A 27,659-nucleotide genomic window follows, 5' to 3' on the forward strand; every position below is an offset into this window, starting at 1 on the left:
TAAGCCCTCAGCTGTCCCATCTCTCTCATGGGTGACATTTGGCCCTAGAAGAGCCAACTCAACCACTGTCCTGGGGTCTAGTCAGTATGTTAAGTGGGTAATCAGTGAGTGATGGGGACTTCAGTGAAGTGCAGGCCTGAGCACCTCACTTGCACACAATGTGGGGAATAGGCTAATAGGCTATACCTCCTCTGCAGGTAAACTGTAGTCCTAGGACATTAAACTGACCTGCCACTACTGGGGAAAACACAGAGCCCTGGAAGCTTCCGTTTCCAAAGTAAAAGAACAAGAATATCTCCCGGGTCGTGAACACTCTTATCAGGAAATAACCACAGGGCCCTGCCTGCCAATTCTCCTTTGAAGACAAATGGCAAAAACAAACAAAATCCTAAAACAAAGACTATAAACCACTAAGAAAAATTATTTCAAGGAGGGGTTGTAAAGAGACTGCCAAGGAGGATTAAAAAAAAAAACAACTGAGGTGTGTTCTAAATCAGCGGTTCTTTTATGGACATGCCAGTGTTCCAGGTTGCAACAGGGAGGGTCACTGAGGATGTGCAATCATTCAAAGTAGAAGTGCTGAGCCCAAGCTTGGAGTTCAGGCAGGAGAAAATGCCAGTAGATTTTCTCAAACAACTTGTGACCCTATCTCATTAGCTGAAATATTCAGAGGAGACCTCTGGGTTCCAAGAACAAGAAAGAGTGGGCTGATGATCAGCGTAGGTGAAAGCCACAGTTTCTAACATTAGAGTGACTGTGGCTCCAATGCACCCTCAGTTGTTCCTTGCTTCGGAAAGGTGATGGGCCAAAGGAAAAAGCAGAGAGATCTGAGTCGACAGATGCTTGAATCTTGACTCAGTGGCCACTGAGAGCTCGGGGGTGTGGCCTGGCAGACTGGAGAGAATCTGGCAGGGCATTTAGGATAACTGGGGGAAAAGCCAAGAGATTGAATGGATCTCATAGCTGGAGTGAGGAAGACAGGAAAAAAAGTTTTTTTTCTGGCTTTGGAGGATGGAGAAGGAGATGCTGGCCAGGCAGAAGGCATGAGGATTAGAGGTGAGCATCATATCTCCCAACTCCATGCCAACGCCCAACCCCAAAAGCTGCCTTCAACAATCCTATATTCTGTGCGAGGCCCCATGCTAGCAGCTGGAGAAAGGGATGCACTCTCTTAGTCACTGTGGCCCGTGGGGTGATTATCATCTGTGACCATCGTTGATCGTGACCTTTCTGTGTGCTGTCCTTTTTCCAGCCGTTCCCGCAGCCCCTATGCCTGTACATGCCAATTCATTTCAGTTCTTTATTTGATTCTCCCTTTGTCTACTTGAAAGAGGCTGTGCTCTGCTGTAACTCTGAGCACTTCATCTTCTAAGGTTATTTTCAGGCCCGTTCTATTGACTCATCCTCAGTTCAGGAACATTGGGAAAGTCCTTCTCCTCTCTGCAGGTAAACCTGCAAGCCAAGTAGGGGAGTTCAGGGAGATCTGAGGAATGGAGGCTTTGCCCATCAGGATGACCTCCCGGATTGAAGGCCACACTGTGAAACTGTCAGTTACTGTGTCCTTAGCATGGAGGAGATAACCCCACTTCCTAGTCCAAGAACAACACCCAGCTCCTTGTCTGGACAATTCTCACTTACAGGCTCACAATGCTCACTGTTTGCTTTTACTTCTGGACCGGCGACCTTGAGCAGCTATTATTGAGTGTGGTTATGCACATACTGTAATTATAACTTGTGACTATTATTGGTTTTCCCTCCAGCTCCACTATCTTTAGCCTTGGTCCTCATTATCTCTCACACTGACTTTGCCTTCTTGAACTGTCTTACCGTGTGTGTGTGTGTGTGTGTGTGTGTTTGTGTGCGTGCGCGTGTGATGGGGTATGTGTATGCTTGGTGTAGAGGGGGATTGTGGTGTTTGGTGTAGTGTGTGTGTGGTTGTGTGTGGGGGGGGAGGGAGGTGTGTATGTTGTATGTGTGTGTGTTTGTGTATGTGTGATGGGACAAATGCGTCTGACCCTTTTGTGACCCCAAGGACTGTAGCCCACCAGGCTCCTCTGTCCATGGGGTTTCCCAGGCAAGAATACTGAAGTGGGTTGCCATTTCCTACTCCAGGAGATCTTCCCAACCCAGGGACCAAACCCATATCTCTTACGTCTCCTAGCAGGTGGATATTTTACCACTAGCACCGCCTATGAAATCCTGCCCTGGAGGATGAGACTTTGGGGGAAAAAACTGCCCCACACCTGTTCTACTCTAGACAGGTGTGAGCAAACCTGCCACCCAGCACCTGCAGCCTGCTCTCCAGGACCCCAGTCCACAAATGACAGGTCAGCGTTTCCCTTTCCATAGCTATTTGACACGTGGATGTGGGGAACATTCTAGACCCACTGGATCTCTTCCCCTTCTGGCCACACAAACTACTTAAGAGATATCAATCTTGTCTTTGAAAATATCTATCATAAAGGTAAGAGCTTTTTTGATCATTTTTACATCTATGTAGCTAATGGGAGTTCTGAAAATTTGAAACAAATCATTAAGTATCAAAAAAAAGAAACAATGAAATCATTTCTGGCTTCTCATCTCATAATCATTATGACCAGACTGTATATGAAATCTCACTGTATCCTTCCAATGACACCATGTATAGTTATTACTATCCACTGCTTACACATTGAGGACCTGAGGATCAACTCACCCAGGATCACAGGTCCTGGCAGCCAAGACTGCCTATTCCATCTTTTTCTATGGAATGAATACATTTGTTAGGTGGTGGTTTAGTTGCTAAGTTGTGTCCAACTCTTGTGACCCCATGGACTGTAGCCTTCCAGGCTCCTCTGTCCATGGGGTTCTCCAAGCAAGAATACTGTAGTGGGTTGCCATTTCTTTCTCCAGAGGATCTTCCCAGCCCAGGAATTGAACCTGGGTCTTCTGCATTTGTTTAGTACACGTGAAATAAAAACTCCTTCACTGAACATGTTGGGTGGTGGTAATAACACAGCAGACAACAGGAGTGGCAGCATTTTAAGTGCCTGTGAAACAGGGCTGGAAGTGGGTCAGGGCTTCTCACAGGCATCTCTTTGGAATAATCTCTTAATAAAGGGAATTTGATGGCAAAAAGACATTAGATGTCACCCAAACTTACCTACCAAGCAATGCTTCTGTCTCATCCTGAACAACCACCATGAACATATGACTTTACAAAGCAACTTAATCACATTATGTCTGGCCTAATAAGTGGGCGGTTCTTTCCTCTATATGTTTGGATGAGATGCAATTAATCTCTTTCACATGCCAGCAGTCACAGACATTCTTGTTCAATCCTGGACTGTGACCAACATATTTTCTATTTTTGTCTGTTTTATATCAATCCCACATTAAGGCAGGAAACCATCAACTGTCTCACTGAAACACCTCTGGACAATTTCCAATTCCAAAAGATATCGGTCCTTTGAATACATTTGTTCATCCAGGTGCATACAAACCTATCTTTTCGCTTACCATTAAACAAGTGGTAGTCAGCATCAAGTGTGTGTTAAATGTTGGCTGTCGTGACAGTAAATGAGATAGTTAACTGAAGCAGTGAGCAGAAACATTAAGGGTCCTTGTTGATGGCTTGAAACTCTAACATTCAAACAAAATCCTACTCTCCCAGGTCAGTAATCCTGTCAAATAAAGAAAAGTATTCATTTAAAATAACTCAGGATTAATGGTCATATGAAACCCACAAAAGCAACTGATGATTCCTGCTTTATCTAACTGTGGCTTACAAGCTATCATTTCTAAAAATCCATCATGAAATATTTCCTGAGACCACTGTTACTCATTGGTCTGTTGTTTAAATAAATCATGTTATTTTGTTTTATTTTGTTGTAGTTGTGTTTGGTTTAGGTGGCAATGGATTTATCTGCCTAATATGTACTAACACATTTCACTTTCTTCAAGCCTCTATGTATCCCCAGTGCTAACGAAAGTGACCATACTGGGCAGGCTGGGAAATAATTCTTAGCAAAATAAATTCTGGGCCCAAGAGGCAAGGGAAGGTGAGTGGTTTATGGGCCAGATGTGGTAACATGGGAGTGAGACTTATAGACAAAGGCAGCAGCAAGTGCAATGGATCCATAGAAGACAAGATCATGGCATAATGTGAAATGAAGTCCCATATAAGACCCATAAGAGAAAAGCTGTTATGTATAAGACCAACATGCAAAAAAAATTAAATTCACCATGGACAATTAACTACAAAATGTATTTTAAGAAAGAGGACTTCATTTATAGTTACAAGAGACCATATGAAATCTGGTTTTAAAAAAGAATCCAACAGAAGAGACACAAAACCATTATGGAGAAAATTTTTAAACATTTTTGAAAGGCACAGAAGAAGACCCAAAAAACCAGATTGGACATCGAAGTTATGATTGTAAACACGTAGTATTGTATAGATGTCAATTTCTACTCAAATAAATCACATATGCAATGAAATTCCCATTACAATTCCAAAAAGCATTTTCATGGAACTTACTGGAGTGATCTTATAAAGGTCACTTGGAAGAGCAAAGGTACAAAATAATTTTGAAGTCAGAGTAAAAAGAGTAAGAAAAGAATAATAAAAAGAGTAAGAGTAAGAAAAAAATCTGACATACAGTATCAGCTATGACTTTTTTAAAGCTCTAGTGATTAAAGTAGTGTGGCATTAACCTATGGACTAACTTAGCAAAACAAAGAACCCAGAAATAGACCTTCACATTTATGGGAACTTGAAATATGACAGAGAAGGAATTATAAATCAATTGGGAAATTATAGGCTATTTAATAAATGATGCTGTGATAACTGGTTACCATATGGATAAAGACAAAACTATCCAACTTTATATCAGTTAATTTCAGATAAACTAAAGATTCCACAACTTACTAGAATTGTGATCTTCAGCAAGTTGTTTAACTTACTTACCCACCAGCTTCCTCATTTGTCAAATGTGAATAATACTACCTAACTCTTACGATTATAGGTGGGCTTCCATGGTGGCTCAGACAGCAGAGAATCTCCCTGCAATGCAAGAGACCCGGGTTCAATCCCTGGGTTGGGAAGACCCCCTGGAGAATGGAATAGCTACCTATTCCCTGGGTACCTACTCCAGTACCCTTGCCTGAAGAATTCCATGGACAAAGAGCCTGGTGGGCCCCAGTCCATGGGGTCTCAAAGAGACATGACTGAGCAACTAACACTCACTTTTCATTTTCATAAGGTTATCTTGAAGATTAAATGAGGTGATTGTTTGGAAAGCACTTAGAACAACATCATGCACAATAAAGTGTTTATTAAATAAATTAAAAGACAAAACTAAAAACTCCTGGAAGAAAATATATGCACATATCTCTATGACATCAAGGAAAGTGAGAAATTTTTCATCTAGATGCAAAAATCATGAACCTAATGGCAAAGATAAAGCAATGTGACTACATTAAAGTTCACAAATCTCCACAACCTAAGATATCATAACTAACATTTAAAATCAACCCAAGATTGAGAGAAGATATATGCAAGAGGTATAACAAGCAATATACTAATTACATAAAGGAATTCCACAATAAAGAAAAAGGATAATCTAACAGAAAATTGAACAAAAGATATGAATAGACAGTTCAAATGAAAGGAAATTCAAAAGGTCAGTATGCTATGAATTGGGTTCAACTGCACTGGCAATCGGGGAAACACAACTTCAAACAACTACACAATATCCCTTAACATCCATTAGCCTAGAAATCCTTGTGAAGAAAGCAGAGAAATGGGAATGCTCATATTCTGCAAGCAGAACTGTAATTTAGACAACCAAGTTGAGAGAAATGTGGAAATATCTGGTAAATGTAAGGCTTAGCATAGCATAGAATCCAATATAACTCCCCTACTATCACAAAGGTTTCCCGTCTCCATCTTTCCAGATACTTAAATCAAAAGTCTTGGAACCATCCTGATTTCTCGATTTCTCTCATTCCACATCTGGTCACTCAGAAAACCCATTGGCTTTATGGCAAAATATATCCAGAATCCTACCATGTCTCAACCTTCAGGCCCAAGGCCCCACCTTCTACTTCTGGGACCATCATAACAACCTCTGACTGGTCTATCTGCTTCCACACTTTCTGCCTTTTAATGAATTTTCAGCATATCAGCCAGAGGAGTCCTATAAAAACTCGAGTCAGATCAAGTTACTCCTATGTTCCCATGGTTCCTCATTTTATTCAGAATAAAATTGTATCAAAAGGTCACAAGTCTATGACCTGGTCTCCACGAGACTCTCATGACCAACTTTTCTGACCTCATCTTCTACCATTCTCACCCAGCCCTTAGTACACAGACTTGTGCACTGGTCTTTGAATTTGGGATGTGCTTCCATTGCAGCCCCTTTGCACTTGTGATTTTCTGTGACTAGAATGCTTTTCCCTCATAAATCTATACCTCCTTGATAACCTTACACTAATGACACTCCTCAATTAAGCCTTTCCTGGACCACTCAATATAAATTGCATCAGTGCTTTTCCACATTCTTCCACCAAAAAACATATACTCACATCAGTTCAGTTCAGTCACTCAGTCATGTCCAACTCTTTGCGACCCCATGAACCGCAGCACACCAGGCCTCCCTGTCCATCACCAACTCCCAGAGTCCACCCAAACCCATGTCCATCGGTGATGCCTTCTAACCATCTCATCCTCTGTTGTCCCCTTCTCCTCCTGCCCTCAATCTTTCCCAGCATCAGGGTCTTTTCCAATGAGTCAGCTCTTCGCATCAGGTGGCCAAAGTATCGGAGTTTCAGCTTCAGCATCAGTCCCTCCAATGAACACCCAGGACTGGTCTCCTTTAGGACAGACTGGTTGGATCTCCTCGCAGTCCAAGGGACTCTCAAGAGTCTTCTCCAACACCACAGTTCAAAAGCATCAATTCTTTGGCGCTCAGCTTTCTTTATAGTCCAACTCTCATATCCATACATGACCACTGGAAAAACTGTAGCCTTGACTAGACGGACATTTGTTGCAAAGTAATGTCTCTGCTTTTCAATATGCTGTCTAGGTTGGTCATAACTTTCCTTCCAAGGAGTAAGCATCTTTTAATTTCATGGCTGCAATCACCATCTGCAGTGATTTTGGAGCCCATAAAAATAAAGTCAGTCACTGTTTCCACTGTTTCCCCATCAATTTGCCATGAGGTGATGGGACCAGATGCCATGATCTTAGTTTTCTGAAAGCTGAGCTTTAAGACAACTTTTTCACTCTCCTCTTTCACTTTCATCAAGAGGTTCTTTAGTTCTTCTTCACTTTCTGCCATAAGGGTGGTGTCATCTGCATAGCTGAGGTTATTGATATTTCTCCTGGCAATCTTGATTCCAGCTTGTGCTTCCTCCAGTTCAGCGTTTCTCATAATGTACTCTGCATGTAAGTTAAATGAGTAGGGTGACAATATACAGCCTTGATGTACTCCTTTACCTATTTGGAACCAGTCTGTTGTTCCATGTCCAGTTTTAACTGTTGCTTCCTGACCTGCATACAGATTTCTCAAGAGGCAGGTCAGGTGGTCTGGTATTCCCATCTCTTTCAGAATTGTCCACAGTTTATTGTGATCCACACAGTCAAAGGCTTTGGCATAGTCAATAAAGCAGAAATAGATGTTTTTCTGGAACTCTCTTGCTTTTTTGATGATCCAGAGGATGTTGGCAACTTGATCTCTGGTTGCTCTGCTTTTTCTAAATCCAGCTTGAACATCTGGAAGTTCACGGTTCATGTATTGCTGAAGCCTGGCTTGGAGAATTTTGAGCATCACTTTACTAGCTTGTGAGATGAGTGCAATTGTGTGGTAGTTTGAGCATTCTTTGGCATTGCCTTTCTTTGGGACTGGAATGAAAACTGACATTTTCCAGTCCTGTGGCCACTGCTGAGTTTTCCAAATTTGCTGGCATATTGACTGCAGCATTTTCATAGCATCATCTTTCAGGATTTGAAATAGCTCAACTAGAATTCCATCACCTCCACTAGCTTTGTTCATAGTGATGCTTCCCAAGGCCCACTTGACTTTACATTCCAGGATATCTGGCTCTAGGTGAGTGATCACACCATTGTGATTATCTGGGTCGTGAAGATTTTTTTGGATAGTTCTTCTGTGTATTCTTGCCACCTCTTCTAATATCTTCTGCTTCTTTTAGGTCCCTACCACTTCTGTCCTTTACTGAGCCCATCTTTATATGTATGTATGTATGTGTGTGTGTGTGTGTGTGTGTGTGTGTGTGTGTGTATACACCTTTATATATGCTCACATCTTTATATATAGTCTTTATACATCTTTATATTTATACTCACATAATCCATAATATTCCCCGCCTCATTGTTTACTATTAGTCTTTCTCCCTTTTTTTCTAAGTCCGTTTCATCCCTATTAAATGTAAGCTTTGAGAGGACAGGAGTTTTTGTCACTTCATGGCAAGTAGAAGGGGAAAAAGTGAAAGCAGTGACAGATTTTTATTTTCTTGGGCTCCAAAATCACTGCAGATGCTGACTGCAGCCATGAAATTAAAAGATGCTTGTTCCTTGAAGGGAAAGCTATGACAAACCTAGAGAGCATATTAAAAAGCAGAGATATTACTGTGCCAACAAAGATCAGTCTAGTCAAAGCTATGGTTTTTCAGTAGTCATGAATGGATGTGAAAACTAAATCATAAAGAAGACTGAACACTGAAAAATTGATGCTCTCTAATTCTGGTGCTGGAGAACACTTTTGAGAGTCCCTTGGACTGCAAGGAGATCAAACTAGTCAATACTAAAGGAAATCAACCCTGATTCATTGGGAGGACTGATGCTGAAGCTGAAACTCCAAAAATTTGACCACCTGATGTGAAGAGCTGATTCACTGGAAAAGCCCCTGATGCTGGGAAAGATTGACAGCAGGAAGAAAAGGAGGTAGCAGAGGATGAGATGGTTAGATAGCATCACCAACTCAATGGAAATGAATTTGAGCAAACTCCTAGGAGATAGTGAAGGACAGGGGAGCCTGGCATGCTACAGTCCATGGGGTTGCAAAGAGTCAAATGTGACTTAGCAAATGAACAATAACATACTAATTATAAAACTACAGTCTTCCGGGCACTGTATTAGGGCTGGTAAATAGAAATGGGTTGGGGGCGGGGGTGGTGAGTAAAGGCCTCATTGTCAGGGAACTACAATTATCTGGAGGAAAAAAATCAACTAATAGACACATATATGAGTAAATAATTTAAAATAATTAAGGATGCTACGAAAGAAAATTCTGTTGTTTCCACCTCACCAAGCTGGAAATTTTTGTTGTGTTTTTAAGGTGCTATATTAATCATAAAAGTGTGTCATCTATCTTATGAGAATAGATCATTTCTTGGTATTCTTACTTGCTCCACTGTAACTATCAGTCAAATTTCAAGAAGTCAGAATACATGTTTCTGTCCTTTGTTCTGGTGTCAAAGGGGATCTCACTCAAATTTTTCATTGATGACTACAAGCTTGAGTGACAAACTAGAGAACTTCCTCTTCTTTTTGTAGACACAATTCAGCATTTCAAATCACAAGAATGCAAACAGCTATCTACCGAGTGGGGCAGATATTGTAAGAGGTGGGACTTCATGTCACCTTTTGTTGGAATTTCATGAGTGTTCTAGAACAAAAAGGAGCCCCAAATTGCTAATTTTTCATCATTTCTTCCAGCCCAGCCCAAAATCCACACTTGGTTGCATTTTAAAAGTAGGTGAAAGATCTTGGGAAAGAAGCCATAGAATACTTGAAGATTATGTTGGATGAAGTGAATTATCTTTATTGAACCCAGATACAAAGAGAGGCGCTTGCTCACGAGGAATTCCACCACCAGGCCAGGGCGCATTCTCTCTTGGCGTGGTGCACCCTGAACTGAGCCACTTATATAACTCAAAGGGTGAGTCTTTCTACCTCCTTATTTGGCAGGCACAAATCTGTTTTCCATTGTCTTCACCACATGTTCTTCCTCGGTGCCTGTAGTGATTGTTGACTCATAGAGCATCAAAAAGAAACAAAACAAATCTCTAAACAGCAGAATTTGGCCAGAGCCAAAAGCAACTCACAGAGTTTGAGCTGAACTTACTCAAAGCAAGGCAAGAAGACAGAGGCTTATAAAAATGCCAAAGACTGAATGAAGCCAAGCCATTGTGTCCAGAAGTTCTTGTGCATGGATGAAACTCCCATCTCAACCTCCCCAAGGCCAGCTAGACAAGGGAGACTGACTCTTGGCAATTGTGTTCCAGAGAAATGAAGCCACAACCTGCGTTGTCTTAGCATTCAAGTGTCTCCAGCCCCATGGAGCTTGGAAAGTTCTAACAGATTCCCTCAGCCATGGCAACAGTTCTATGCCTGAGTCTAAAATTATGCTCACATTTCAGACACAATGCATCTATTAGCTCAGTGACGCATTCTGTCATTCTACTAATTCTATCAGTCATAATCCAAACTGCCCAAAGATGCCATGCCTGTTGGTAAGACTTCAAATTTAAACAATCTAGGCTTCCCTGTGTGTCAGGCCTAAGGAGTCAGCACTGAGCTCAAGAAATGGAATGACTGGCACCAGAGAAGCTCTCCCCAAATGCCCTCCCAGTCCCCACACTGCCAATAGTAGCCACTGTCTGACTTATAGCAGCATAGATGAAACCCCTATAGACCATTCAGATTACAATTTCCTTATCACTAAATGTGCAGTCAGTAAATTACTTATGCTGCACATCTTAATCCCCATCCCCAACCTTCATTCATTCATTCACCCATACCAAGCAATAGAATGAGAAGTCTGAATCCAATTGTCAGGATTTGACTTCTGGCTCCATCACGGCTTACCCTTGTGACACCTCTGTTTCCTCATCTTTAAGATGACGGTGACAAAGTGGAATTATCACAAGAAGACAGTATGTGCAGCATGGTTAGAACTGTACCTAGAACTTAAGAAACAATCCCTGAATTCCTTTTCCCTTCCTTCCTCTCCTCCTCCATTCATTCCTTCAGTTCTTTATTTCTTTTCTTTTCTTTCACTAATTCATTCCTTTTTGTTTTCCTCAACAGCATCTCCTGGAAGCAGTCTCTGGTACCTCCTCCCCTTGGCAGCCGTCAGCATAGCCAGTTCCCAGAAAGGCAGGTCCCTGACAGCTCTGGACCACTTTCTCTGTTCCCACATAGTGTCCCATATCCGGCGGCAGAACTGCTCAGAGAGAAGAGATCCCAACCCCAGTGGGGCAGGATGCAACTGCAGGGCCTGCAGCTTCCTCACTCCCCTCTTTTGTGCAATCACAACCTCTACTTCCAGTCGGGTGGTCCCCAGAACCCAGGCTCTTCCCTTGCAGTCCCTCCTGCCCTGGTCCCCCTTGTGCTTCCTCCCTACTTAAATGGCATCACCATCACCCCAAATTTCATGGGCATTTCCTGAGCATTTCCTCTCTCAGCCCACCCTCCAATCAGTCTCTAGACCCTTTCTGGTTTGTCATTTTTAAATTTCTTCAGCCCTCCCCCTTCTCTTTACCCACTTTTCCTGCCTCGATTCATTCCAACATTTTTCCTCTTGGATTATAATGATACCTTCATAACAGATCCCACCTCCAATCAGGGTCCTTACCAGTGCCTTTCCAACCAGCAGAGCACTCAGGCCTTCTCAGGTAGCCCCTCCCACTTCCCCAGCCCCACCTACCAGCCCTACTCCCTGAATTTCCCAGGTTCCTTCCTGCTCAGGTACCTCAGCTCACACCTAAGAAGTTCAGCCTGGAGCTCCCAGCTCTTCACCACTCTTGAGGCCTAGTCCACATCTCCCTGGCCCTCAAGCCTCTACCCAGGTAGGAAGCCCTCTTGCCACGGGCCCACATGTCCAGGTAGGAGAAGAGTCATGCAGTCTGATTCACTGCCTTGTGCCTAGAAACCCTGTGGTCTGCACAGAAGAAAGCAGTACCCTAACCCTTCTATACCTATCGAGCTAGGACAATACTATGCCAGGCAGGAGTGAGGACAAAGGGACATGTAAAAGTGTGAAGAATGGTCGTTAGCATGTAGAATTCATGGTCCAGCATCATGGTCTTACCAGCCAAGGCTGGAGCAATGCTTTTAGAGTACTCCGTGAGCACAGTTACCTCCTTAGTCCAAAGCACCCCTCATCACGGGGACACCAGTCACCGTAGCCCTGAATAAGAGAGACTCCATGCTAGGGAAATGTGGGAATCAGATGGAAACATCTCTCCTTATTAGGAAGACCACTTAGGCTGTTACTGGGTTGGACTAGGTTGGCTGAAAGTTCATGGCAGGACAGTTAAGTGGCATGTTCTTGGCAGCCTCAGTGTCTCAATGTGGGTCACCAGCATCCTGTTGCTACCTCCTCTTCCACTAGCCTGTGAAGCACCAGCCTTTAAAAGGTGAGCTCCTTGCGGGAAACTCCACAGCCCTTCCCACATACACTGTAGCCCTCTAGTCCTAAATGTTGCCTCACAAAGAAATAAAAAGAGATGGTACACCTTTTCAATGACCAAGAGAAAGAAAATTCAAAAACAGCATAGGCCATTTAGTGAATATAGAAAAAAAATAAATAACCATTTGAAAAAACACAAAATCGAAAATGAGAAGATGGAAGTAAGAACAAGTATCTGAGATAATAGAGTATGTAAATGAGAGACATTTGGTTGGGGTAAAAGTACTCTAGGCTACAGAGATGAGGACTTCCTCAGCAAAGCAGCTCAGAGACAGGGAGAAGGTGAATCAGACATGAGTCAACAGAAAACAAAACAGGGCTTCCACAGTAACACAACAAAGCCAGTGGAATTTAAAGTTTAAAAAGGCATTAAAATTACATGAAAACCTGATAATGAAATAGATAATCCAAAATAAACACTTGACAGTCGTCATAATCCTCTGTCAAATAATATATCATTAAATATCAGGCAAACCTTGCTATAAATAGAAGACACTTCCCAATGTCTACAATGATCCTATATGCTAATCGTTCAATGCATATTTATTGAACAAATTAATTAATAACAAAATGAGAAAAGATTCCCCAAATTAGAAATGAAAAACAAGATTTTATGCCAAACATAAGGGATGCTAAAGCTGTGTTAGAGAATATTTTGCTCATCTATCTGGTAATAAATGAGAAAATTTGCATAAAACCAAAAAGTTTTCAAAGAAAAAGATAATTTACAAGTATTACTGCTTCTTCAAACTTTTTAAGAACCTAAAGTATAGGTTCTTAAAAAGAGGTATTATTATTTGGCTAGTCAGAGAGATAAATAGGTAGATAGATGACTGGGAGAGAGATATGGCAACATGAATATATATATGTGTGTATATATGTATATACATGAGACAAATATATGTGTATATAAACATATATGTATATATACATATATTTTTATACATATATGTATACATATATGCATATATGTTTTGAATACTTTATTTTATTAATTAGAAAAATATGATTGGAAAATTAATATCAAGCAAGTCATAAGGTTTATACTCAGGAGACAAATTACCAGATGATTAGGTAATCACATATTCAGTTTTAATAGGTTATGCCATATTTTTTTTCCAAAATGATTATATTATACCTCCACCAGCAATGCATGGCTTCCTATTTTACCAACAGCTGGTATGATCATACTTTCAATTTTGCCTAGTTGTGGGATTTAAAATTTTATGTTGTGGTTTTAATTTGCATTTCCCTGATAGTTAATGAGGTTTAGCATTTTCCATATGCTGGATGACTTTTGATATTTCTTCTTCTACAAAATATATCTTGAGTTTTTCTATTGGGTTCTTTTGGCTTGCAGGTTTATATATATGCACTAAATATAAATCCTTTGTGGTTATAGCTATTGAGATTATCATTTCTGTTCATGGTTTGTCTACTCACTTTTTGCATGGTACTTTTGATGAACATAAGTTCTTGATTTTAACGTGGTTGGATTTATTACCCTTTCTAGTTCTGGAGTGTATATTTTGTATTTCGTTGAGAAATGTTTCCAAATCCTGGAAGTCATAAAGATACTCTTCTATATGTGTTCTTCTAAAAGTTTTTGTATCTTACCTTTCACATTAATGTTACATACCAATTACTATAAGCCAAGTACTGTTCTCCACATTTTGTATTACTCTTTTAACAAACATATCAGGTAGGTATAATTATTATCCTGTTATCCTGTTTTACAGATAAAGAGACTAGGCCATGGAGAGGTTAAACAATGTAACAAAAGTCACATAACTAGAAATTATGGGGAATTTGAAACTGAGTTCATGTCATTAATCACTATGCTCATAAATTTCAAATTTATTATATTAATAATAATTACTAATGCTATTTTTAGTGTACAGAAATACAAATGACTTTTGTATATGGATTTTATATCCCATATATTTGCTAAGTTCTATTAATTCTAATAATTGTACCATGTATTCTGTAAAATTTAACATATAGACAACAGTATATATGCAAATAATATTTATATTGCTTCCATTCCAATTTTTATACATCTTAATTAGTTTTCTAGTTTTATTGTGAACCTCTCAAAGTCTTTATGTAAGATTAAAATTTTCAATCCCCTGAGCATCCAGGCAAATTACTTACCTAATTAACTGGGTCTGGTATTTTCCTCAAGGACAGAATTTTGTTTTATTTTTTTAACTAAGAATTCATGCTTTTCATGGACACAAGTTGATTGAGATTTAGTATTTCTTCTTAAGTTTTAGTAATATTTCTACTTTACCTAATTCAAATATATTACATATTATAAAGTTGTTCCTTATATTCTATTTCAGTATATTTTAAATCTCAGTTCTGTTTGTGACTAAGTCCTCTTTCATTCCTGGTATTGATTTGTTTTTAGTGCTTGTTTTCTCTTTTCTTATTCTGTCTTACCGGAGCTTCGTTAATTTTTCAGGCTTTCCAAAAGAACAACTTTGATGTTTTTTATCTGATATATCATATCTTTGTTTTTTATCCCACGTAATTCTATTCTACACTTATGTTTAGTATTTATTTTCTTATATTGGCTAAAAAAAAGTCTATTTTTACCCTTTTCATTTTAATATAAACATTTAAAGCTATAAATTTCCCTTAATATTAGTTTAACTGTAACATGCAATTCTGATACAGAGAACCTTATTTAGTTTTTAGTCCTAAAGAATTTCCATTATGACTTCTTCTACATTTCATGAATTATTTTGAAGTGTGCTTTTAAAACTACCGAACAGATGGTTACTTTATTAAGTATTTTTTGATTTTGAGTGCTGATTTAATTGCAGACCATAGACTATGGTCTGTGACATGAATCAAAAGGTTGCATGCACCCCAGTGTTCACTGCAGCACTGTTTACAACAGCCAAGGCAAGGAAGCAATCTAAACATCCATCAATAGAGGAATGGATAAAGAAGATATAGTACATTTATACCATGGAGTATTATTCAGCCATTAAAAAGAATGAAATAATACCATTTGCAGCAACATGGATGGACCTAGAAAGTGCCATGCTGAGTGAAGTAAGTTAGATAGAAAAGGAGAAATACTGTAATAACATCCCTTATATATGACATCTAAAAAGAAATGATATAAATGAACTTATTTACAAAAGAGAAACAGCCTCACAGACTTAGAGAATGAACTTACAATTGCCAGTGAGGGAGAATGGGGGAAAGAGGCAGGAAGTTTGGATCGACGTGTACACACTGCTATATTTAAAATGGATAACCAACAAGGTCCTACTGTATGGCACAGGGAACTCTGCTCAATGTTATGTGGCAGCCTGGATGGGTAAGGGGTTTGGGGGAGAGTGGATACATGTATATGCATGGCTGAGTCCCTTTGCTGTCTACCTTAAAATATCATAATATTGTTAACTGGTGATACTGAAGTATATTTTTTTAAAAAAAGAAGAATATGGTCTGTATAATAATGACTTATTAGGTGAACTCAGGTTTATATCTTAATATTATATCTTCCTGGAAATGGAATATTTTATCAGTAGTATCCTCTTTTTTTCCAGTAATGCATTTTTCCTTAAAATCTTTCTCAAGTTACTACTGCAACTAGATCAGCTCTCTTTTAGTTACTATATGTCTGGTACATTTTCCCAACCTTGTTATTTGAACTTTTAGTGTCCTTATGTTTTAGGTGGGTCTCTCAATAGTCATTCTATGCCTACATTTTGTTTTATTTAATCTAATGTGAGCTTTGTTTTAAAACAAAGAAGAGATACCATTTACTTTTTTATGATTACAGATAATTTATTATTTCTGCTACATTATTTCTGTGTTTTTTGTTTTTATCTTTATTTTCCTTCTTTCAGACTAGTAGAGGGTTTTGTTTGTTTTTAACTTCTCATTTTACTTTTCCATGAAGTTTTGTAGTTAATTTCTATACTTTTGAATTGTTATTCTTTAAATTGTTATAGACATTTAACTGAAAGCAGTTCAGAATATATTAGCATATTTATCTTTCTTCCAAATCATTAAAGAACATTAAAATGTTTTAAATCTGCTCATTCCATTCCCAGCTTGCTTGGTCTTCCACAAAATTTAGGTTTCATTTGTTTTCTTTAAACGCTAAAAACTGGACATTATCAATAGAGTCTGTGTTGTTTACATTTTCACTCATTTTTACTACTTTCTTTGTGCTGTTATTTCTTCTTGTGTTATTTCTTCTCACAGGCCTTTCTCATGAGATCATTTTCCTTCTTCCTGAAATGTATCTTACGGAAAAGTACCATTGGTTTTGCCTTTTTTCTTGAAAAATAACACCATGGGCTATATAACTTTATGTCAGTTCTTTGATTTTTCCTGTCTCTTCTTTTTCATGGAGACATCAACATATAACTGTTAAGACCACTGGGTCTACGTGAATCTGAATCTTGATTCTGCTTTAGTTCTTCTTTTCTATAAAGCAATAAACATTAACAGTTTATAAATTTAAGATTAATAAAAGCTTACCTCATAAGGCTTTGTGGAGATTAAATAAGCTGACAATTTAAAACCAATTAGAAAAGAAACCACTTAGGACATCGCTTGGCTTCTAGAAAAATCCCACCACCATTTTCTGCTCTTGCAGGTGAGAAATCAGCTCTCATTCTGGCTGTCATTCCATTACAGGCACCATATTTCATTAGAGCCAATATATAACCAGTTGTTGATTATATCACTTTTCTATTTATTATTGAGAAAGAAAAATACTGTCAATTAAACTATGACACAATGTTTTCTATCTACTGGTTACAAATGTGAACATGCTCAATTGTTAAAATGCTCCGTTTAGATTTGAAGAAATATGATGGTATTTTTCTCTCTTGCTCGCTTCTTTCCCACTCTCAGCATGTAAGATCTTTTCTTTGTCTTTGAGGTTCTGGACCTTTCCTATATTTCTTGATGAGAATTTTATTAAATAGTGCCTGTTTTTCTGACCTTTCTGAATCTAAGGATTGATTTTTTTTTTCCCCTTTATCCCTCCCTCCACTCAAAAGCAAGACCAGTCCTATCTCAATTCTAATACTTGAGACCAGGAGTCAGTAACCTTTTTCTGTAGAGAATCAAACAAGAACCGTGTTTGGCTCTGTTGTCCATACGACCCTCACTGCAACTACTCAACCCTGTTCTTCCTTTGCAAAATAGTCATAGACAATACACTGACAAATGGGTGTGGCTGTTGGAGGGGATGACAACACACCATCCAAACTCTGCCACTTTGGCATTTTGATTATTTTTAAGTGACAGAAATTGAGAAACAGCAAATGTAGGGGGAACTCTCTAAACTTCCCCTTCTGCCTAAGAGCAGGGCATACATTTCCTTTTGTGAAGATATCACCCATGCCCTCTCCTGTCCCAGGAAGAACTGATGATGCTCATCACTGGGATAGCACCAACTTGAGTCTGGACAAACCTTTTTAACCCATATCTTCCACTAGTTTCCCTGCATATTTACCTCCCCATAATTTGCCACTCCCTTGGAATGTAAGCTCATTTTTCTGTTTTGTCACTTCACAATTTGTTGCCCTTTGTTGAAATGGTAAATAAGCCCCCAGGTCTATCATCTCTTTGGGTTTTAACTTCTTTTCTGTGAAGGGCCTATGTGCATGCATAGCAAAGTCTTTTCTCTTGTTAATCTGTCTTTGGTAAATTTAATTCACAAGACCCAGGTCCTGGATATAAGAAAGTAGAAGAAAGGGTTTTTTCTTCCCCTACTCTGTGTTCCAGTAAAACTTTAGAAAATCAGGTGGTAAGCTCAATTTGGCATGATAGCTGTAGTTTGCACATCCTTGCTCTAGACTCCAGGTCTGGATTGTTCAGTGTGGCAATCACTTTTAATATTTAAATCTGTGACAATAAATTAAGATTAACAAAACAAAATTTCTAGCATAGCGCTTCAGTTACACGAGTAACATTCAAGAGTTCAATGCCCACACACAGCTACAGATACAGAGCCTTTCTATGATCCCAGAAAGTTCTCTTTAAGAGTGCTGCTGTAAATCCCACTTCTGGGCATACACACCAAGGAAACCAGATCTGAAAGAGCCACATGCACCCCAATGTTCATCGCAGCACTGTTTATAATAGCCAGGACATGGAAGCAACCCAGATGCCCATCAGCAGACGAATGGATGAGGAAGCTGTGGTACATATACACCATGGAATATTACTCAGCCATTAAAAAGAATTCATTTGAATCAGTTCTAATGAGATGGATGAAACTGGAGCCCATTATACAGAGCGAAGTAAGCCAGAAAGATAAAGACCATTACAGTATACTAACACATATATATGGACTTTAGAAAGATGGTAACGATAACCCTATATGCAAAACAGAAAAAGAGACTCAGATGTATGGAACAGACTTGTGGACTCTGGGAGAAGGAGAGGGTGGGATGTTTCAGGAGAACAGCATTGAAACATGTATATTATCTAGGGTGAAACGCATAACCAGCTCAGGTTGGGTACATGAGACAAGTGCTCGGGCCTGGTGCACTGGGAAGACCCAGAGGGATCGGGTGGAGAGGGAGGTGGGAGGGGGGACTGGGATGGGGAATACATGTAAATCCATGGCTAATTCATACCAATGTATAACAAAAACTACTGTAATGATGTAAAGTAATTAGCCTCCAACTAATAAAAATTAAAAAAAAAAAAAAAGAATAATTGCAATGTGATTATTGAATGATACATTTAAGAAAAAAAAAAAAAAGAGTGCTGCTGTAGAGAATGGGTATTACCTAGGTTTATCCACTGAAGTTGTCATCTTTTCGAATCCCAGCTTTATGTGAAACTCTCTAGTTGTCCTAGAACCTTGATAAGATCCCAGATTCTCTCTTTCATCCTATTGTAAAGCCTATAAAAAAAAACCAAGCTCTAGGTTCTACCCTAGACTCAAATGCCTGTCCCCACTCCACTCCCAGGAGAAAACAGGATGAGGTTTGCTTGCCTTTCCAGCTTTGAACTTCCTTATCATTTCTGACCTCTGTCTGTATGTGTTAGTCATTCAGTCATGTCCAACTTTTTGCAACCAGTCTCCTCTGTCCATGGAATTCTCCAGGCAAGAATACTGGAGTGGGTTGCCATTCCCTTCTCCAGGGGATCTTTCTGGCCCAGGGATCAAACCCAGGTCTCCCACATTGCAGGCAGATTCTTTACCATCTGAGCAACCAGGGAAGAAGAGTAGTCCTAATTTTCACATATGTTTAACATGCATTTAAATTTTGTGACATTTTATCCAGTATTTTTTGGTGTTCTATACCGGTATGGTTTTTCCAGATACCTAGTCAGTCAGACTGCCAGAAATGGAAATCTCTTTAAGGGTTTTGCTATGTACTCAGTGGCTCAGTTGTGTCCAACTCTTTGCAACCCCATGGACTGTAGCTTGCCAGGCTCCTCTGCCATGAGATTATCCAGGCAAGAATACTGGAGTGGGGTGCCATTTCCTTCTCTAAGGGAGCTTCCTGACCCAGGAATCAAACCCACATTGCCTGAATCTCCTACATTGGCTGGCAGATTCTTTACCACTGAGCCATCTAGGGTTTTGCTGTAGAGCTCCTTTTTTCCTTCCTTCATTGCTTCTTTTCTTCCTTCCCTCTTTTTGTTTGCATCCTTTCCTCTTCTTTCTTGCCAGCTTGCTTGCTTCTGTCCTTTCTTTCCTATGTTGGAAAGTAGTAGAATGGAGCAAGTCTGACTCCTAAATGGAAATTCTTCCATTCTTAGGCAATTATTAGGGAAAAAAATATTATCTCAGAAAATAATATGAGGGATCTGACCTGGTTGCAATAATTTGACACCAGATTCCAAACACTGGCTTGCATTTGCAATAAGCATCATAAATACCTATTTCCAGCAACTCTTAATGTTGATCCTTAGATGATTAAATTGGTCACTTCTAAGGATGAACTGGTCAGAGTTTAATTGAGGACAATGTGAAAGAACATTCTATTATTCAGTGAGTAAACAGTCCTTTGGGAAGACTCAAAGGGAAAGAAAATAAGTAATTTGGGGGGCGGGGGTGCACAGTATTTTTCCCAGCAAGACCAAGATTGAGATATAGCTGATCTTTCAGAGCCTGAACAAGTAGTAAGAGTTCAGGGGAGATACTGGAGCAGTGAAATACCTAGAAGCTAAGAGGGCTGAGATGAGTTAGGAAATGATCTCACACTTGGGGAAAATCTTGTGACCCAAGTAAGGAGACTCCAGTTTTCCTTTTTTCAGAAAACTTGAGAAGGGTGATATTTATATTATCAAGATCATGTGTGTACACTCAGTCCCATCTCTTTTTGACCCCATGGAGTGTAGCCCACCAGGCTTCTCTGTCCTTAGTATTATCCTAGCAAGAATACTAGAGTGGGTTGCCATTTCCTCCTCCAGGTGATCTTCCCCATCCAGAGCCAGCTCATGTCTCTTGTGTCTCCTGCTTTGGCAGGCAGATTCTTTACCACTGAGCCATCTAGGAAGCCCAATATTTGTATGAAGACACATGAAAAAAATCAACACTTTACTTAAAAATTCTGGAGTTTTAAGGTTTATTATGGTTTGCATTCAATAAAATTCTTTATAATCTATTTCAAGTAACAAATTGCCAACTGCCCAACCAAGTACTTACAATGAGAGGCATTGTATATGGGTATATGCTAGCATATGGGTATATGCTAGATAAATTATGTGCTTTTTTATAATAGCTATTATTTATTATTAAATATCTACTGTCTGCCAGGTATTGCACTAAGCATTCTACATATACTATAGTAATTCTAATCCTAAAAGAATAACAAAAAAGAATTTTTAATGTGGGTAATATTCACCACATTTTACAGAATCAACTTGTTGTCCCATGAGTATTTCTGGTAAGATGGAGAAGTCATATATTTGCAACTTTTAAAATCACTGTTGTGCAGTTATTTGTTTTACTAGAAAATGCAACCAAATTACAGTATTCATTTACCATGCACCCCCACCCCCACCCCATCTGCAGTCCCTGGGCCTGCCTATTGTTTGATCCCAAAGTTCTACTGACAGAGCTGGCCTGGGAGACACACTACAGCTCTCAGGCCCAGCTTCAAGATGAAAGCTGCTGTTCCTTCAATCCTTCCTCTCCTTGGAACGATCGAGAACTTTGGGACTTTTTCTTGCATTCAAATGGGTACATAAAAACACAGTTAGCAAAACAGGCCTAAGAAGATGCACTGATGTGCCACATTCATGCAGCCTCCTGGAGACAATGCATGGTGATGTCTGTGGCACTGGCCAACCATGAAGATTGACCAAGAGACTACAGGCTGCCATGCTGTCTTCCTGTGGCTCAGCATGGGGGTTGGCCCCCAGGCTTGTTTTATCGTGATACAGTGAGGGGTCACGGACCCAGACATTGGCGCCAGACTCCTGGATTTGCATCCGAGTCCCAGTTCCGAATTGTGTCACCTTCCTAAAAGAATGTAAATCTCTGTGCCTCCATTTGCTGAACATGAGCGCTACTTAGCCATCAATCAGCACTACATTAAACGAAACGGAACCTGGAGAAGAACATCCGTGCTCAGCAGGTCAGCCAAGTTCTAGGTAAGAAGGTGCTCACCAAAGGTAACCAGAGCCACGGATGTGGGCACTGTGCGCCCTGCACGCCTCACACATGCGCAGTGGAAAGAGTGTGGATTAATTTGTCAAGTGCTCCTCCTCTCCACCGTGGTTTCCAAGGAGCTTTCTTCTACATTCAGAATGATCGCCTGGATGGTGAGTTCTGACGTCTTGCCCTGACTCAGACACTTACACTCTGATCCCAACTCAGAGAAGGGGATGCAGTGAAAATCAGCAATAAAGACCTCTGACGGATACCAGGTTTATGATACAGGCTCTGTGCCATTTCTTCTCCCTTGGGGCTTTCTTGGCCACCAGAATTTCCTTCTTTGTTGACTAGCTAGTTTTACCAATATCACAGTTACTATATATTTTCTCTTCCTTCCTTTCTTCCTTGCAAACGAGGTGAGCTCCCCCAGCAACTATAAGCATATGCAGCTATATGGTTAGAAAGCAACAGGGAAATTCTTATACATTGCCAGGAAGGGTCATCTATAAATATTATTGAGGGGAAGTTTCTCAGTGGGAATAAAAAAACCCGAGTGGTAGGCAGTGGGGAACGTTCCTGAAGAGCTGCTCGGATGTGGTTTCCAGTTACTAAGAAAGCATCCCATGGATACAGCCCAGGCCCCTTGTAACATGCAGGGAAGGGGCTCTCTGCAGTTATTAATAAGCATGACATTATTAGAACAAGAGAAGGTAAAATCGAGAGCTTCTAAGGTGTCTAGAATTCACTCTGGCATTAATGACTGTCATCCCAGCCTTCCCTCTGTCTGTTCCTTAGGGAGGCGTCTGCCTCTCCCACTCCGCTCTGTAATGCTCTTCCTCAGCTCCCTCCTCCAAGAAGCTTCTTTTCTGCCACTTAGATTCTTTGTAACTTTATTAACTCAGCACTTGGAATAATGAATTAACAACAAGGAAGAAAGGGACATCTTGGAGGGGGCTGGAGTTGGGTGGTGAGGTTAAAGCGGGTTTTCAAACAGCTAACCAGCCTGAGGCAATCTGAGAAACAAAAAGAGGTTCCAGCTCTAAGACTTCTTTCTCCCCTTCTCCTGCTTATCCTCATCCTCCTCCTTCCCCCTCTTCCACTCCTCCCTGCCCCCTTCGCCTTTTTCTTCTTTTTGAGAAACATAAGAAAAGAATTATTTTGAAATAACTGTTAGTAGCTGGACTGTGTTCATTTGACCACAACACTGCTCTGGGACTGAACCACATGGGTATCAGCTCTTTATAAGTGTTACATAATAATAGGGACCCCATGAGATGTTAAATCAGCTTCAAAACAAGTTTCTTCCCATAACCTCCTGGACAACATCCAAAATAAGGTCTAGGGTGGCTCAAGGCCCCACTATCCGCTGGAGCGGCCTCACTCTAAGCTGGCTCAGTGAAATGAATGTGCCCAATAATTTAAGACTGTTCCTACTTATGCAGAAAAGTGAACCACAGGAAATGTACTAGAGGGTTGTATTTGGCAGGTAGAAAATCATCAAAAGAAAATTGAAAGCAAAAGAACCAGAACATATTGGGGGAAATAGATATATAATGGCATTTGGAACCAAACTTTCAGGATAGTGCTTATTTGAGAAAAATTGTTTCTTCCATTGCCCTTTAAAATTTCTAATGGTTAGGATGTAGATCAAGAACATGTCCACACAGTTTTAAGCATGTGAGTAAAGCAAGTTGAATCAGTTACAGAATTCACTCTGCATAATACTGTCAATTGTCTAGATACATGGAAATCATATATCTGTTCAATTTGAGTTTTTTCATTGAAAGCAGGTAAACATAGACAAATAATAAAGTGAATTTTCAATCCCAAATGTTAATCTTATACCCAGAGTGGTATTAGAGAAAGGCTTTTTAAATAATAATCATAGAAATAACGCACTGTGCTTTTATCCCAGTCGTTCTTAGCAGTTCCAAATATATAAGATATTGTGTGCTAAAATTTCTTTGTCATGAAAGAGTTAGCAAGTAAAATTAGAAAAAGAAAATTCAAACTATAATATATTGTCAATATATTTATAACAAAATCCAAGTCTGTGGGGTTGGACCTGGGAGGGAGATTCAAGAAGGAGGAGATATATCTATACCTATGGCTGACTTATATTGATATATGGCAGAAACCAGTACAATATTGTAAAGCAATTATCCTCCAATTAAAAATATTTAATTTTTTAAAAATCCAAGTCTGTGATTCTTTCCTTATGATATTATAAAGCATAATACATTTCTCAGAAAATGCCACATCTTATATACGTGGCCAAAAGCTCACTAGAAACAGCATTCTGATAACACCAGTGACAACACTGTTAAAACACTCTAAGATTATACATTAATATTCTCTATTAAGGCCTTTTAGCTCCCATAATTTCCCCCAAATAGCATTATGAAGTCATATAAGTGTAGTGAGAAGGAAACAAAACTATTGAAAATATCCTCCAAAAAAATGAAAACATGCCAAAAATCACACAAGGACTTAATAACTGCAGTATTTACAATGGAAAATAATGCTTCTGCCAGAAACAGTAATCTGTTTTTACTAGCCAGGCATTTTTTTCATGTTTAATTTTATACACAGGCTTTTTGCCTGGATTTATCATTAAATTACTTTCCTTTCAACCTCCCCTAAGTTTTGTTCCCCTACATTTACTAATACCAAATCGTTTGAATTCGGCATCAACAGCAATAAAAGTAAAAGCTAACTTCTATATAGTGCTGATTGGGTCCAGTTCTCATCACTGAAACAACGCTGGGAGCTAGATACTATTAAGCCACTTTTTACAATGCAAGAGCTGAAGTACATACAAGAGAGGTTAAGTAATTGCCCAAAGTCACACAGCTGCTAAGCGGCAAAGTTGGGATTTGAACATTGGTGGGCTGGCTCCAGAGCCCATGCTTTTATCACTATTCTCAATTGCCTTCTTACAGCTATTATAGAACTCACAGAGAGCTGCAGCTCAGTGATTTGAGTCCAAATTCATCAATTTTGCAAGTCACAAAACCAATTTTCCCTTTGAACAAACCTCTCCTGAACTCAGCTGGATTTATGTTTTAGCATCTGTGCACAAGGCACAAGGGCAGACTAACACAACACAAAAATGTTGGTTCTAATCCTGAAAGATTCAGACTCCTTGAGTAAGATGAAGTTGTGGACATTCCATCTGTCATTTGATGAGGGGAGGAGCTATAGGATGGTCTCCTCTTGCTCGCCATGTCATTCATGCCTGGAGTTAGCTGTGAACTTTCTTCCTGTCCATCACGCTCTGGAGCCCACCTCTTCTGCCTGGGGTCTTGTCCCAGGACCACCCTCACACATTAATTTATCACCATGTCTCCTGTCTCTGATGCAGCAGGTAGAGCTGTCATCAGTAGAACATCTTCAGGTTCTCCTGTCTGACTCACAGGGTAGAGTCCAGACTCCTTAGGCAGCACTGGATACCCTAAATCATCTGCCACAGCCCCCAGATTCCACTCCTATCAGCTCCTCAGGACCCTCTGCTCTCTACACACAAGCATCCCTGGGCTCATCTGCCTTTGCTCAGGTCATCGTCTCTCCTCTCTCCCTCGTTCTCAACTCCTAGTCATATGCATCCTCTCAGATCCAACTCATGTGCCATCTTCTCCATGTGGTCTCCCCTACCTCTAAGTCCCTGAATCAGAGGTAAGAGGTTCCTTCTTTCTGTGTTCCTGGGACTTTGAACCTGCCTCTAGCAGAGCAATCACAGCAGTTTTGGCAGCCTTCTGGCACACAAAGGGGTCTTCCACAAGGAACCCGCCTCTGTGCCTGTGTCCCTGGGTACTCATCACGAAGTGCCGATTGAACTGCGGAAGGCTCTGTTCTGGGGCAGCGTGTGCTTCCAGGGAAGCCACTACCCCCCACTGCCACCTGCTCCCCCCTTCTGTGCACACAGATGGGGAGCCAGTGTGCTGGGACACATACAATGGCAGAAGTGGGCAGTGGGCTCCTCTGAAGGTTAAGTTTAAGGGCTATACTGACAACCTACTTCCTCCCTTCCAGAGGAGGTGGAAAAGGTCACACAATGTCCCATGAAACACGGCAACCCCACATGCTCACCTGGATGACTTTTCTTCACTCTCCCAGGTTTTATTAGTTTCTCTATATGCAATACCCAGAAGTGAAGGAGCATGTCTCTGAAACCAGAGTTCAAACAAGCTTCCAAAGGTGGCTCAGACCAGGACCAGGAGTTGCACAGGTGAGTGGCCTCTGGCCGGGTCAGTGGGGCCTGGTCTGGGCACTGTGGTTTCCACCCATGGAAGCATCTTCTTGCATATATCCTTTTCTAATCCCACATCCCAATCACATTCATCCATCCCTCCAATCAATACCTCATGCTGTTGTGAACAGAATGGATCAATCTCAATTCTAATCCCTTAAAACGCTCCCAACTTAGGTGAAATGACACACACATTAACATTAAAATACAATGTGGGGAGCAATGTTATACTGTGGTCTTTAAAGAAGCCCCAAATGAACAGGAAGGATCTGTCCTTGGCAGGGAAATCAGAGAAAATTTCCTGCAGATGGTGGCCCTCTAATTGAAGGACGAGGTCAAGATGTGACCTTCGGCTCATCCCCAAATGCCAGTCAGAGCTTACTTTGCCTCATTCCATAGCATCAACTCACTCACCCCATGCAGAGCCTATAGCATACAAAGAACTCACAAAGGCCAACAAGACGCAGGCCCATGGAGGCATCAAGAGGGTAGTGGGGAAAAGGAAGCACGGCACACAACTTCAGCCGAAGCCAAAGCTTATTACTCTTCCTCCAGCAACACTGATTGAACACACATTGCCCGCCTGGCATATTAAGGCTAAGATGATGAGCAGACCTGAGAGCATACCACCTTCCCTCACTCAGAGGCTGGGAAGGGGGCAGCCGTGACCTCATATGCATGACCACCTGCCCCCAGTGCCACGTGTCCAACTTATGTGACACATGACCTTGGCCATCCATATTTTTTGAAGCCCCACTGAGATTAAAGAGCCACAAAAAGGAATTAAACATTGCCATTTACAGAGATGTGGGTAGACCTAGAGACCATCATACAGAGTGAAGCAAGTCAGAAAGAGAAAAACAAATATTGTATAATATTGCTTATATGTGGAATCTAGAAAAATGGTACAGATGAACTTATTTTCAAAGCAGAAACAGAGGCACAGATGTAGAGAACAAACTTATGGATACCAAGGGAGTAAGGGGGAGTGGGATGAACTGGGAGGTTGAGACTAACATACACATACTACTTTGTATAAAATAGATAATAAATGAGAACCTACTGTACCGCAAAGGGAACTCTCCTAAGTGCCCTGTGGTGACCTGCAGGGAAAGGAAATCTAAAAAGAGGGATTATATGTATACATGTAGCTGATGCACTTTGCTATACAGCAGAAACTAACACAACATTGTAAAGTAACTACACTCCAATAAAATTTTTTTTAAAATCTTGCTCCTTGCTCATTCTGGGGCACCTTCCAGCCTGGGAATAATTCCTCACCTGGTTTTAGAAAGACTGAGAACACTAAAGTGTCCACTAACACTTT

General features: G+C 40.3%; 1 long non-coding RNA gene across 1 annotated transcript in view; it reads right to left on the minus strand.

Moving 5' to 3' along the window:
• Nucleotides 1-1,321: 1,321 nt before the first annotated feature.
• The window catches only part of LOC139035916 (uncharacterized), a 77,444-nt gene continuing 51,106 nt past the window's right edge, over nucleotides 1,322-27,659 (minus strand). Inside the window, exons 3-4 of the long non-coding RNA XR_011488568.1 lie at nucleotides 3,499-3,662; nucleotides 1,322-1,452 (exon numbers count right to left, since the gene is read on the minus strand). This is a non-coding gene — a long non-coding RNA (uncharacterized lncRNA). The remainder of the gene's footprint in view (nucleotides 1,453-3,498; nucleotides 3,663-27,659) is intronic.

This window comes from Odocoileus virginianus, chromosome 7, assembly GCF_023699985.2.
Source record: "Odocoileus virginianus isolate 20LAN1187 ecotype Illinois chromosome 7, Ovbor_1.2, whole genome shotgun sequence".
Classification (NCBI taxonomy): Eukaryota; Metazoa; Chordata; class Mammalia; order Artiodactyla; family Cervidae; genus Odocoileus; species Odocoileus virginianus.